Source organism: Equus caballus, chromosome 31, assembly GCF_041296265.1.
Source record: "Equus caballus isolate H_3958 breed thoroughbred chromosome 31, TB-T2T, whole genome shotgun sequence".
Taxonomy (NCBI): Eukaryota; Metazoa; Chordata; class Mammalia; order Perissodactyla; family Equidae; genus Equus; species Equus caballus.
The window spans coordinates 16391349-16405034 of record NC_091714.1 but is presented as its reverse complement, the minus strand read 5'-3'; the positions used below and the strand labels follow the sequence as shown (position 1 = coordinate 16405034).

The 13686-nt window shown below is 46.7% G+C and overlaps 1 protein-coding gene across 3 annotated transcripts in view; it reads left to right on the top strand.

Moving 5' to 3' along the window:
- The first annotated feature begins 476 nt into the window (after positions 1-476).
- The window catches only part of PLEKHG1 (pleckstrin homology and RhoGEF domain containing G1), a 222976-nt gene continuing 209766 nt past the window's right edge, over positions 477-13686 (top strand). Inside the window, exons 1-2 of one of the 3 annotated variants that reach the window (XM_023632923.2) lie at positions 489-636; positions 3791-3844. The gene's annotated coding sequence lies outside the window, so the exon portion shown is untranslated. Of the gene's footprint in view, positions 637-3790; positions 3964-13686 lie in introns of all 3 variants that reach the window. The other 2 variants (XM_023632921.2, XM_023632922.2) reach the window with 2 other exon arrangements.

Below are 13686 nucleotides of genomic sequence, written 5' to 3'. Positions count from 1 at the left end.
CCAGGGTAGCGATGCCTGCAAACCAGCGAGCTTCCTCCTCCTTTTCCATATTATTACTCGCGAGCTTGTGTGTCACACTGCGACGTTGATTTAAAAGAATCACTTTGGGTCTGACTTGAAAGAAATCCTATGGAAAATGATCACGCCCAAGAGAAAGCTAAACCTGAGGATCCCGGAAAATGAAGAAAAGTGATGTGTCTGCGAAAACAGTAGCAGGGATTTTTAAAAAATTTTGTTCCCCAGGGGCTGTAATTTGCTCTCTTTGGCAACGCGCCAGAGACAAGTCCAAGGGCCTAATCTCTCTTTCTCTCCCCCCTCCTCCCCCCTCCGCCCTGCCCTCCTCCCCCCACCCCTCCTCCGCCCCCTCCTCCCCACCTTTCTCGCCGCGGGGCAGAGGGGAGGCGGGCCGGGAGATCCGCTGCTCGCGCCGGCGGAGCCCGCAGCGCGGCGCAGGGAGGGGCGGCCCGGGCGCGGCCGAGCCGGGGAGCGGGGCCGAGCGGCGGGGCCGAGCCGAGGAAGAGGAAGTCGGAGCCGGCGGCGCTGCAGGGCGCTCGGCGGGCCCGGAGCCGGCGCAGCGCAGCCGCCGCTTCCCTGCAGCCCCGCGCGCGCCCCGCGCCGGGAGCCGCCCCTCTCCGGGTAAGCGCCCGCGCTGCGTGACACCGGGGTCCTTTTCCAGGGATGGGACCGCTCGCCGGGACCCCGGGGAACGGGAAGGGGGCCCCGGCAGCCGCCTCGGCGCGGCGTCCCAGATCCGCAGGTGGAGGCGGGCGGAGCCTGGTGCCCGGGCCCCTGTCCGGGGCGCGCTCCGCCCGGGGTGGGGGCACACGGGGTTGGGGGAGCGCCCCGCCGCCGGGGTCCGGGGCCGGCCGTGCCCGCCGCCGCCTGGAGGGGGCGACCAGCCGCCGCCGCCCGGCTCCGGGCTCCCGGCCCCCGAGTCCCAGTCCCGGTCCCGGCGCTCCCGCTTCTCCAGCCGCAACCTCGGCGGCTGCAACGTTGGCTCCTCCGAGAAGGGGTTTCTGCGTACCCCCGGGAGTGTTGCCACCCCCAACCCCCACGAGTCAAACCGGACAGTCCGAAAACGGGACCCGAGGCCAGCCACCCGAGTCAGCTCCCCAACCCCGGTCCCCGCGCTGGTCCCCAGGACCGGTGAGCCACGGCGGGGGTCGGAGGCCGGGGCGCTGCGGCGCGTCTGGCTTGGAGGATCCCTGCCTTTGTAGAAACGAGCCTGGGTGTCCCAGCTCTGCAAATATGCCCCCTTTGGGGGGGCAGGGGTGGAAGGGGGGGCGAAAGCTGGTGGCTCGTCCGTCACAGGGGCAAATGGTAACGCCTGATCCGCTGGGACTTTGCCGACCTCTCTGGCCTGGAAGGACAGCTGGGTTTTGCGGGTGATGCCGGCAGCCCGCCCCCTCTTTGTGTCCTGTGTTGAGAGTCAGGTTCTTAAACCAGAAGCTTAAGGAGGTTCTAATTGGGAAAAGTTGTTAAGCTGTTAAATTTCATTCTGTTCCTGGGGAACAATGAGGTGGATGACTTTTTTTAAATGCGCTGGCGGAGTCGTTTGTGGGGCCGGCGTTTCGTTGAGTCCTGGTCCTCCACGCTCCCTTTGTACCACCCTCAGGTGGCCGCGGCTACTGCACGTATTTTTGAAATCGGTGAGCGTGAGTCCGGCGGGAGGCTGTTCCCCGCCGGCGTCACAGAAGACAATGTCCATCTCGGAGGGAGAGTTGGTTTGGGGGTTTTCCGACGGAGTGGATACAGAACTACCTTGTGTTTCCTATTTTAACCAGCAGGAGACCAGAATGTTGACTCTAGGTCAGATTTGTCAACTCACTAAATTCCAGGCCTAGATAGATCGTATAATGCCATCAAAATATCTATCGAGTGTTAAATCGGCGTCTTCTGGCGTCTCAGTTCTGTAGTTGGCATAGTTTTAAAGAATTTGTAGACTTTGAACTTTGATTCAACGGTATTTAAAACATTTCCCAGCGCATCTGTCAGGGAATAAGACGACTCCATTCTAACTTTGGCTTTGCCGGGTGGGACCTGAGCAAGCCACGCTACCTCTGGTGGCCTTGGCTTGATCGCCCATGAAGTGTTACACGAACCAGATGGATTCGAAAGCTTCATGCTCACTCCGCATCCCCTACCCCCCCCCCCGTGGTATTAATTTGTTCTAAAATATTTAAGACTTAGATTAAAAAAAAAAAAGTGGTAGTTTTATGTTTGACCCTTTAAAATCTTTGAGCTTGTCTTCCCAGTTCCTCACTTTGCCTTTTTTTTTTTTATTTGATGCCCCATGTCTAAGCCACCAGACCACCTGACGAAATGTTTTCCCAGAGTTCTCCTGCCTCCCTGGCTTCCTCCTCAAATGGGTCATCAAGAGAAGTCACTGAAGGACCTTCCTTCTCCGCTTCCCCCACCACCGGACACCCCCCCCCCCCCCCCCCCAGGGTAGCAGCTCCCTGAAGCTCTCCGCTCAGGGCAGAGCACTGAGAGAAAGTTGTCTGGCAGTCAGATCCATGCCCTGATTCTGCTTTTCCTCCATCGAATTTTCCTGCTTATCTCCATCTGCCCCCTGGGCACTAGCTTCCTTCAGTGACTTTAAGGTGGATGATGTTGCCGGATAGAAGTGTAAATATTTCCATGGGAGATTCAGTCTGTACTTCCAAGAGCTTAAATGATCCCTTTTGAAGCAATCAATAGGAAGTGGCAACGTCATTTTTCAAAGCCAAGAATAACGGGTACTGTTTTGTTCTCTCCTTTGAGGGTATGATTTTTTAAGTGGTTTAATTAAGATTTAATGGTTCGTAGTCTGACCCATAAATATGGGAAAGACTTGAGTAACACTAAATCTTTTGAGCCCTCAGTAAACTAAAAGCAGTTTCTGCATCTATGCTCTGATCTTTGATGGCTGCGATCCACTTTTTTGCAAGTTTCTTCCCCCTCCCCTCTTTTGTGGCTGGTAGTTGGTCTTTGAAAACAATTGTCAGCTTTTAATCCTCCTGCAGGGATGACTAGATCCATGGAATATTAAAGCTAGGATGGATCTTGGATGATCTAGTCCAGCCGCAGCATCTTAAAGATTCAGGAAAGCGGCAGCAACGAATGTCCAGCGCTCTGGGGCTAGCCGACCTGTGCGTGAAGTCGGCCTCGCAGCTGCTTAGCACGGAGACCTTGACCCCTCTCAGGAAATGATTTAGACCTAGATTATTTTATAATCAGGAAAATGTAACAATCATAGTGATCACTCTCTCTGGATTATCTCACCTCCGCTCATTTCTCCTCTGTGATTTAGGAAACCATGGGCTTCCCGTCTGCAGTCATGCTGAGCATCAATGATTATTAATGAAATAATCCGTAGTAAGCGTTTGGCGCATCGTGTGCTTTAAAGGTGACTGTTGTTGGTAAACTGAGTCCCAGGAGTCTTTTTGCTGGAGGTTAAATAGCTCTTGATCGGCAGGGCCACGATTTCACCCAGGGTCACTTCTCTTTCTCACAAAATGCGTGGCCTAGAAATGATGGTGGAGACATATTTTTAATTAAATGTAATGATTCACTCTTTAAGAAAGAAAAAAATCCCATGTCTTTTTTGATTTAGGGAAAACATTGTTTCTAAAGTGAAATGTTCATGTGTTCAAGCAGGGATGGGAATGAAAACATTTTCTAGACAAAAACCCCAAGCAACGTAGTACTTGTGTGTAGCAGGCATCTCAAATATTAATGTTTCGTGACAGCCTGCATCAATCCTGCGTTCTGAAATGAAAAGCTGACCCCAAACCATTTGGGCTTTCAGAACCACAAGCGGCTGTGCCAAGTAGAGCTCACCGACAGAAGAGCCAGCCTTCAGGTAATTAAGAGGTGACTACATGTTCGGCTTGATATTGCTCATGCTGATGAAAAGCAACAGATGCCTTCGCAAAGATGATGGAAATATAGGCTAATCGTCATCCTAGCGAGGGGACCCAGGTATGTTGCAGAATCACTGGGCCGCGGGTTACCCAGATGCTGCAAGACAGCTTCAAGTGTGCCTGGAGAATTCCCATCCCAGCGATTGGAAGTTGACTATCTATCTAGAATTTCATGTTTGAGTATCTGTTCAATCTGTATACACAAGGTTACCCAAAAACGTTTTTCCGATGAGATACAAGCCAAGTAAAAATTTCCAAGCCCAAACGTCTTCTTTTGGGAAATGTTGCATTACTGTTGGATGGAAAGTTAAAGTATATGGGATTCATGATTTGGCAAATCCATAGCCCTCCTCTTTTCTCCCTCTCCCCATATAATCTGAGAGGAAAGGCAACTTGAAGAGTGTTAATGTTAGGCCAGGTTTTCAAAAGCTTCCAGCTACGCCCACTTGATGTACTAACCTGGTGGGAGGAGAGGCAGGGTTTTCACCAGTCTTTAATTAAGACGGTTGTTTGGGTAAACTTTAATAACCAGCGTGCTGGGGAGCCTACAGAAGCCACTTATCACCAGCACTAGGAAGATCAAACCATTACAGCATTTGGCCAAAAGCTAGCAAGCCCTTAAGTATAAGGACATCTTGTTAAAATATCAAAGACAGAGTTAAAATGAGTATGAGTCTATCAATCATTGGAACTTTAGAATTCTCGTAAAAGTAACTGCTCAATCAAGAAATCATCATATCATTAAATTAGGTCTAATTTTTGAAGTGGTAAATGGATCTAGTTCTCTGTCTGTCTAGTCACATTGAACACTGACGTTTAAATGGCCTGTGTCTGAATACAGGTGGAGGAGGAGGAAGAGGAAGAGGAGAAGTTCTGGATTGGGGCAGAAAACCTTTTTCTGTAAAGAGCCAGATACTAAGTATTTTAGGCTTTGTGGTCTGTGTGTGTCTCTGTTCTGTATTCCTTCGGGGTGGGGGCATTTTGTCGCTTTGTTTACAACCCTTTAAAGATGTAAAAACCAGTCTTGGCTCACAAGCCACACAAAACAGGGTGCAGGCTGGGTTCGTCCTGCAGCCATAGTTTACCAGCTCTGTTCTAAATGAAATATTTTATGTTTCTTATATCCTTCGGTATTTTCATGGAGACCCAAAATGACAAATCTTGTAGGCTCTGTCTAAGCTGACTTGATACAGCCTGACTTGTAATCAAATCTCGCTTGTCACTCCTTTGTCCTACGCTCTGCTTTGTTTTTTCTTTACGCTGGGGTTAGAAGTCTCTGCTAGACATAGCGATTGGTTGACTAGGAGTAGCAGGGCCAGATTTCAGCTTTCTTCCTGGGGTTAGATGCCAAACGGGGAGAGAAGCTTGGCTGGGATGGAATAAGGCCCACATTGAAACGGGTCATTGATGAAGATCATGGATCTTGTGAAATGAAGTTCACACCCTTCCAGCATGGCACCCAGAGCCCTTGTACCTACTTTTATTCTGGCACCTTCTCATATGTCCCCTACATCCGTATCATTCAGGATAACTGGCAGAGCCCTAGTTGGGCTGCACTTGTCCTCACAGATAGCTGGATCCTTCTATGCAAAGTTTAAATACCCATCTCTTTCTTGGAGCCTCTCATCGTCTTACTGGGCAGAGATGTGGGCCCCTCCACCTCCATATTAACACAGGACCTTGTACATGAAGCACTTAGAAAGACAGAAGAATATGGTGATTCAGTGGACAGATATTACCTTTCAAGGGTGGGTTTTATTCCTCTTTGTAGGTTTAGGGGTCTTGCCTTACATCTTTGGACCAGTCACAGAATCAAGCACAAAACTTTCCAGGGCTTGTGTGTGATACACACTATAGCATGATGCTTATATGTCTGGCTTTGAAGTTAGCTTGAACTGAAGTCTAGTCCTGACTTCTCCACTTAGCTGTTTCAAGTTCCCCTATCTTTAGAGTAGATCATAAGAATGACCTCTTAATTGCTGGGAGTAAATGAGATTTTCCTCGGTAAAGCATTTAGTTCAAGGTCTGATATGTAGTCCTTGCTCAATAAATGGTAACTTTTCTTTCTTCCAGAGCCATTTATTGAGAACCTGCTATGCCTAGAATAATGTGGTTCCAGGCATAGCGGTGAACACAAGAGAGACAGTCTCCATAGAGATGTAATCTAAGTGGGGAGAAGCAGAGTGATGGATGGGCCACCTCAGAGTGGTGCTTCAAGGAAGTCTCTCTGAGAAGGCAACATCTGAACTGTGACTTTAATGATATCGATGAGTTCCTGTTTCATCAAATCTGACACTTTCAAAATACACCATTTTAATGTACCACTAAGAAAAGAAATGCTGTCAATAAAATTGACACCATCTCCTCTAAGATGCATAGATAAGTTGTGAAAAGTGTGTATCTTAGCATCAACGAAATGTATTAAATTGGGGTCAATAAATATCCATCAAATGAATTCGTGTTACGCTATGGTGGCTTACAAGATTTGGCTCCAATGGTTCACATTGTAACTGAGTTTCTCTCTTCCATTTCTTACCTCTGAGAGGTTGACTTGGTCTTGGCAACGAGTAAAGTAATAATCTAATAAAGAAAAGTGTTGTAAGACATTTGTGATCTGATGTATTTTAGAAATAGTTTAAAACAACTTCAGTCACTTAAATGAACAAAGCGTATTAGTGAATCCTGTTTAAGTGACGCTGACCTACCCATAACTTGAGTAGGAGTGCAGCTGAGCCGCTCTTGCCTCTGGATAATTCGTTTTGGCAGCTGTCTGCAGAGATGTGTGAACCTTTAATGCACATAAATGCGTTCCTAAGGGCAATGAGGGCATTAGCTCGAGCTTACTTCAGTTTTCTAGATTTAATTTAACATAAATACTCCATCTCTTCTCTGTGTCCCAAGGGGCCGATCATCTCTCTGAGAAAGTAGGTTCTTTCTGACAATGAAATGGAGGGGGCTCCGTTTAAAACCCCTTGGCCTTCCTTCCCTCCTCTGGCGCGTCTCTGGTTTTCACACTCCAAGTGGTGTTCTCTTCCAGTATTTCCCCATCCTCCGCCCTGTTAAGAGAGAAAAATACTGCTTACGTCTTTGCTTTCTGCCCACCCTCTAAACTCTGAATCCTCGTCGAGATCTTTCTCTGCTCCCGGTTTGGAGCCCATTGTGTCTCCTTCTCCAGCTCCCTTCTGTCCAAGGTTCCTTTAACTCCTCTGTTTCCCGATGACTCAATGGGACCTTTGACAACACTTGGCTATTTCTAGGTGTAATAAAGTGTGCTTTCATGCTGTTTTGATTTGAATGTCACCCAAGACCCCAGCACTTTGCAGTGTGCTGGCCCTCCACACATGGCCAGCATGCCTTTCCTTGTACCCCCCTGGAATCGCTTCCTTTGGGGCACTTTTCAGCTCCTCCCATCCTCTCCCAACCTTGGGACTGAAGCGAGCAAAGTTCCCTTCCTGCACCCTGCCTGACTGGGAGGGGTGGCTCAGCGCCTGGGTAAGGAGGGAGCGCAGTGCAGACCATTTTCCCTGCCTGAGCCACCTCCTTTCCTCCCTCCACCTTTCCATATGATTGAAACCCTCCCGCTTTAGGACGTCTTTAGAACAGGTACCAACTCTAGAGGAAGTAGGAGTCTTTGGAAACAAGTAGATGCAAAGGAAAAGCCATTTAGAGGCGTTCCAGGGCACGGTCCAGCCTCAGGATGATTTAAGGCTGTCTCCGACCTGTGACTAGCAGGCTGGTTGGGGTAGAGGTAACGGGAGGGAATGCTGAAGACGGGAGGCCACAGAGGGGCGGGTGGAGGGACTGATCCGCGGCCAGCACAGAGTTCAGCTTCCCGTGGCCGTGTGATTACAGACAGTCCTCAAACACTAACATCTGTGCTTCTCTGATGTGCTGGGAGACAGGGAAAACTGTAATCTGGGGCATAAATATACGATCCTGCATTTGTTCCCTTTAACCATGTAAACCTGTTATTAGTCTAAGCATCTCTGTTGTGCTAGAATATTATAGCTGCCTCCAAGAAGGAGATGGTAGCTGGTCTGAAACAGCCTATGGTTTAAACATTCGGATGTCTCACACTTTTGAAAATCTGAATCAACTAAATATGTGAAGTATGCAGCACGAGGGTCAAAATCAGGAATATTGGATACTGAGTGGGAGGCGGAGGAGCCTATGAGAGGAGACGTAGAGTTTAAACGTTAATTTTTTAAAAGAAAAACCTGCCCTTACATTATGCCTTTCCCAGCCTAGATCAGAGTTTTTCGAGAGTTACTTGCTAAGGAATAACGGGGGTGGGGCCGTAAGGGGAATGAGGTGGACAGGGAGCTGACGGGAAATGGGCACGCACAAGGCTGATTAGGGCTGGCTCTGTCTAGGAAAGTGCTTTGGGAAATCTTTGGAAGCATTTGAATATTGTTATGGAGGAAAATCTTGGTGGTCTTGGCTTTTTTCCACTTTTCTTCACTGTCTATATAAGATAAATGCTTATTTTACCCCTCTTCTTTAAGAGTTGTTTAAACACTAAGGAATACCACTTAATCACAATGTCTAATGATATCAGATCTTGAAACTAAAATAGCAAAGAAAGTAATGTGGAAATAATGTTTTTTGTAGCATGTGGAAGCCTTGTGGCCCACGGGTGTAGCCTATCTCAATGAAATATTACTTCTAGCAACTCAGAATCCAGGTGACTTCCAAAAAGTGTCATTATGAAGCACTCATATTTGTTTTTGTTTCTTTCTTTTTAGAAGAAAACTTACCCTGGTATGAAAGCAAATCCTATGAAGTTCTAAAAATTGAGTTGTGGTGAGCTCCATCGTAGCAGTGCCTTTCAAAATTCAGAATATCCGTGCGGAGCAAAAGAGATTTGTTTCACTTTATGATCTGCCATATTGAGATGTGATGCTGTCTACTCTAATCCCATAGTTTAAGAAATTTCCAAATAGAAAGTTGACAGGTATTTGTTTTTGACTTCTTAAATAAATGAAGAAGAGAGCACACTTCAGTACTAGCTAAAGACATGGTAGCTAGCAATAACTATTCTAAAAATCCCCTTGGTTTTGGATTACTAGTATGTGCAGAAAACATACTTTGCACATGTTTAGAAACTATATGCCATACATTTGAATGAGAATTCTCATTTGATGCTTCAATATGCATGAGATAGAACAATCAAATCTAATACTTCATTGCTGTCTTTGCCTACTTATTGTAGTACAAATTCAAACACTGACTCTGTGACATTAATTATGGGAAAAAGGGTGTGCACAGAAAAGTTTGTCTTTCTAAAGTCTGAATACTCTGAGTTGAAATGAAGGAATAGTCTGGAATTAGGCAGTCTGTATATGTTATTTGGAAGTTGTTTGCAAATGCCTTCTAAAATGGGGGTAAAAATCATATCATAAAGTTGTTATGAGGTTTAAATGCATAATGTATGTATAGCGCCTAGTACCTAGTCAGCCTTTGATAAAGAGTGGCTCTTGTATTATGTTTACTGGGTGTCACACTTAAGTTTTATGCCTTGCTTCCAGATGACTGGAACAGTAAAGCAACATGAAAATAACTAGGCAAAGCCATCCAGGTGGTTGAAGAAGGGCCCTCAGTTTCCTTTGGCAAAAGTCAAATGGTAAGAGAGGGAAGAGGAACACGTTTTTTTGTTTGTTTTACTGTAGTAGAGATGTAATATACATTACACTTGGGAATTCACGTTAGAATTAGTTTATCCAACGAACATAATATCCTAAATTCTGGGGGTACAGTGATGAACAAAACAGACCGAATCTGGAGTGAAGGAAAAACTCAGTGGAACCCGTGCTTTAAAGAAGGGAAACAGGGAAATGGGTCTGGGGTGGGGGCATTTTCCTGGGTGGTCAGAAAGGCGTTTGTGAGCTGGTTACATTGAGCTGAGGTTTAAATACAAAGAAGTAACTCTGAGATGATCTGAGGGAAGAATATTCTAAGCAGAGGGAAACAAATCGGTATGAAGGCCCTAGGAGAGAAATAAGCTTGGTGAGTTCTAGAAACAGAGGGGCAGCCTGTGTGTGTGAACAAAGGGAGCAGGGGTAAGTGGGAGGTGAAGCTGGAGAGATAGACAGGGCTTAGACTGCGTAGGTCTTTATAATATCAAAGGTCTTTATGGTGGCTTAGTAGTGCGATGTTAAGCCACGAAGGGTTTGAAGCAGGGGAGTGACGTAATCTGATTAATGCCCAGCTATCTCTCTGGCGGCTGTGACTAGCGGGAAGTTCTGGAAACAGGTAGAAAGGTTGGGAAGCTATTGCAGTGATACAGAGAGGATTCTAGCAGAGGAGATGGTGAGAAGTGGGTTGACTCAGAACTGGAATGTCAGCCAAGACAACGCAGCTTGAAGAGAAGGAGTTGATGGGGATTGGGAAACCATGTGACCACTACGATTTGCTTTGTCCTACCTGCTTGCCAGACTCCACCTCTTGCTGCCACTGCCCTCCTCCTTTGGCTCCCCTAAGTGAAGTCACCAAGGCAGCAGGTGACCAACCGTGGTGCTCTCTAGGAAGCTGAGACAGATAAGCTCACCTCCCCACACACCCCCTCACTGCTAAGTACCTCTTCCTTCTAGTGCTTTAGCATCCTCGTTACCTCATTTCTAGCACTTACAATGTAGTATTTTTGATAACCATTTAGTTGTCTACCCTCCCTCACTTGATGATGAGCTCCTTAAAAGCAAATGTTTGAACAAAATAATTTTTTCTTCTACTGGTTGAAATGAGCTTTAAGAAATATAGGCCAAAATCTCAGTTTTCACAACTTAGTTGAAGAAAGGAAATTCTGTGTAGGTAGCTGAATATTTAAAGGAGAAGGAGGAAGAGGAGGAGGAGGAAGGATGGGAGGAAAAAGAAAGAGGGAGGAAACATGCTGGAGAGATCCAGAGGAGCTCTGAGCTCTGCGTTAGCACTTCATAAAAGTTTCTTTAGAAAAGTGAAGTTCAAACCGTCTTCTGCGAGGAGAGTCCAGTAGCTGTTGGTGTAAAAGTTGTGTGAGTCTGCAGTAAATGTGGTGCTCAAAAAATACGTGTGTTCATTACCTGCCTTTCACGAGTTTATAGTGCACTTGGAAACTCAATAGTGTTTATCCCAGAATAGCAACAACTACCAGGGAAACTGTAGTGGTAAGAAGTCTTTCTAATGTTCTGAGCTGGTTGACTGACGGCTATGCATTTCCAGACGGGACATCAGCCCTCCCCCAACCCTATAAACATGACTTCTTATGCACGGGGAGGGCACTCTAGATCTTCTGATAGGTTGTGAATCTCCTGAGGCATTGAGATTATGTCATATTCATCCTTGTATTCCCAGCAGAGAGCATGGTCACCACCAGCACACCGTTGACCTTTAATCAGTTGTTTGACTTGACTTTGGGTCCATTTCTTGATTTCCGCTGTAAAGATGTTCAGTGTCTAATGTTCACTGCTAGTGTGTGGGTTTTGGATGAAAATCTTAATTCTGGTTTACCAACTTGGTGCTTAGAAATGTAAAAACCAGTTTGAGAAGTCGGTATTTGTGATCCTCATATTCAGAATTTAGCCCCCGTACTGGAAACAAATGAATATAGCTAAGCCACATTGTTTAGTGTTAAGTGGTACAATAATTACTCTGTTATTTATAAATTTAGTTCATTAAGGCATGTCTTCGAAGGATCCCTTCATGTTAAAAGGGAATGGATTCTGGTAGCCTTGTTTTAGTTACTATGCCTGTTTGAAAATAATGAAATTTCTCTTAGAATATTCTGATTTAAGTTTTCTGGCTCAAATAGTATGGCCCAATAGTGTTTCAAAATAAATCAACAGAAAAACTGTGCAGTAGGCCTGTGTGAGCCTCCCACTCTTATTCACATGCCTTCTGGGATTTTATTGGCTTGTGCACAATTGATTCCAAGTCACCCACCCAGAACTGGGCTCATAATCTCTATTTCCAGACCTACCTCTAACTTCCTGGGTTGTTTTTTCCCCTCCTTTTTCAATTCACCATAATTCACGGCTCACGGCAAGCCATTTTTCTTCCCTTTCCTGCTTTGCCCAATCAGTTAGCAATAACTTCCTAAATAGTTCTCAATCTGGGTTCACTTATTTGTGCCCCTTTCCCATCCTTTTAGATGCTTATCTCTTGCCTAGACCATTAGAATAATTGCTGAGCCAGCTTTGATTGCTCTCTCCAGAACACAAGTCTGACCAGCGGATGCATTTTCGTAGAGCTCTCTCATCATGACTTAACTCAAAGGAAAGGCTGATGGTAGAACCTAAAGGAGAGATAAACGTCCCAGTTAGAGAGCCTTTAGGGTTTCTCTGGTCATGTTCCCCATCTCATACATCAGGTCCAACCCACAGGCAAACCCTGTGGCCTCTGCCTCCCAAAACATCCAGAATCCTACAACTTCTCCAGTCTTCCCTGCTCCTCCTTGGTCCGCTCCCCTTTCCCTGTCTTCTTGGATTAGTGCATTAGGTTCCTAACTGGTCTTTTTGCTCAGACCCATGTCACTACTTTCTTTCTTTACACTAGCCAAATTGATCCTGTTCATGTGTTGGCTAATCCAGACACCTCTAATGGTTTCCCATCTCACTCAAAGTCAAAAGCAAATCCATAGGACAGCCTTCGAGACCCTCCCCAGTCTGGCCCTGCTCTGATCTCTCTCCCCCTGATTTCATCTCTAGCTCCTCCTCACGTGCTCACTCTGCCTCAGCTCGCTGGCTGCCAAACCAGCGCCAGCCTCAGAGTGTTTTCAATACCTCTGCCTGGAACATTCTTCCCCGGACATCAAAGCATTACTGTCTCACTTCTTCCAGTTGCCTGCTCAAGTGTCCTCTTATCAAAGAAGTCTCCCAATCATGCCTTATAAAATAGGATCCCCAGCACCTTGCAAGCCATGTCTGTCTTGCCCTGCTTCATTTTTACATATAGCATTGATCAACACCTAACAGAGGATGTATTTGTTTCTTGTCTGTCCTACCACGTCATGAAAGCAAAGACCTTGTCTTGTTCACACTGTATTTCCAATGTTTTACAACAGTGCCCAGCACAGACAGAAACTTAGACATTTCTTGAATAATCGTATCACCTCGGCAATTGCCATGTCTTGCCTCTAAGTAAGGTAGGTTCTGGCTCTGATACTGCTAGACCCCATTCTAGAGTAGAGGTGGGCAGGCTGAGGTGTTGCGGGGAGTTGTGGGTGGGTGGTTGGGGGGTGGGAGTGGGGGTGGGGTGGTGGGTACATGGGAGTAGAAGGGGTGGGTAGTCTGCCCTGTGACTCCATTGTCCTCCATTCCTGCCCTCGTACTCCTGGGCTTCTGGAGAATTTTCCACAGGAGGTCCACCTGGGCCTCTTGCCTGCAGTGTCTACTCTCTAGCTCCATCCTACCCAGAAAACCTCGCTCTTGGCTGTTCTCCGCTATCTGTCCTCCACTTCACTCAGGTTGCTCCCGCATACTCGGCCTTGTTCTTCCGTGGTACCCACAGCAACAGGTGTGGCAGACACTGAGAAAATATCAAGCCACTGCTAGATATTTAGGTCTCCTCTTTCACCCTTCTTTATCCAAATGCTACTTACCTATCCAAATAGGCAGAGCGGTGTGGCAGTCAAACGTTCACACTCTGGAGCTGGGCTACCCGGGTTCAAACTGGGTTCCACCACTTAGGGTCTGCATGACCTTGGACAACTACTCAGCCTCTCGAAGCTTAGGGACAGCATCTTACAGATGACAGAAACAGTACCAGCCCCTGGGGTTATGATGAGGATCAAACCCAGTCATTCTTTAAC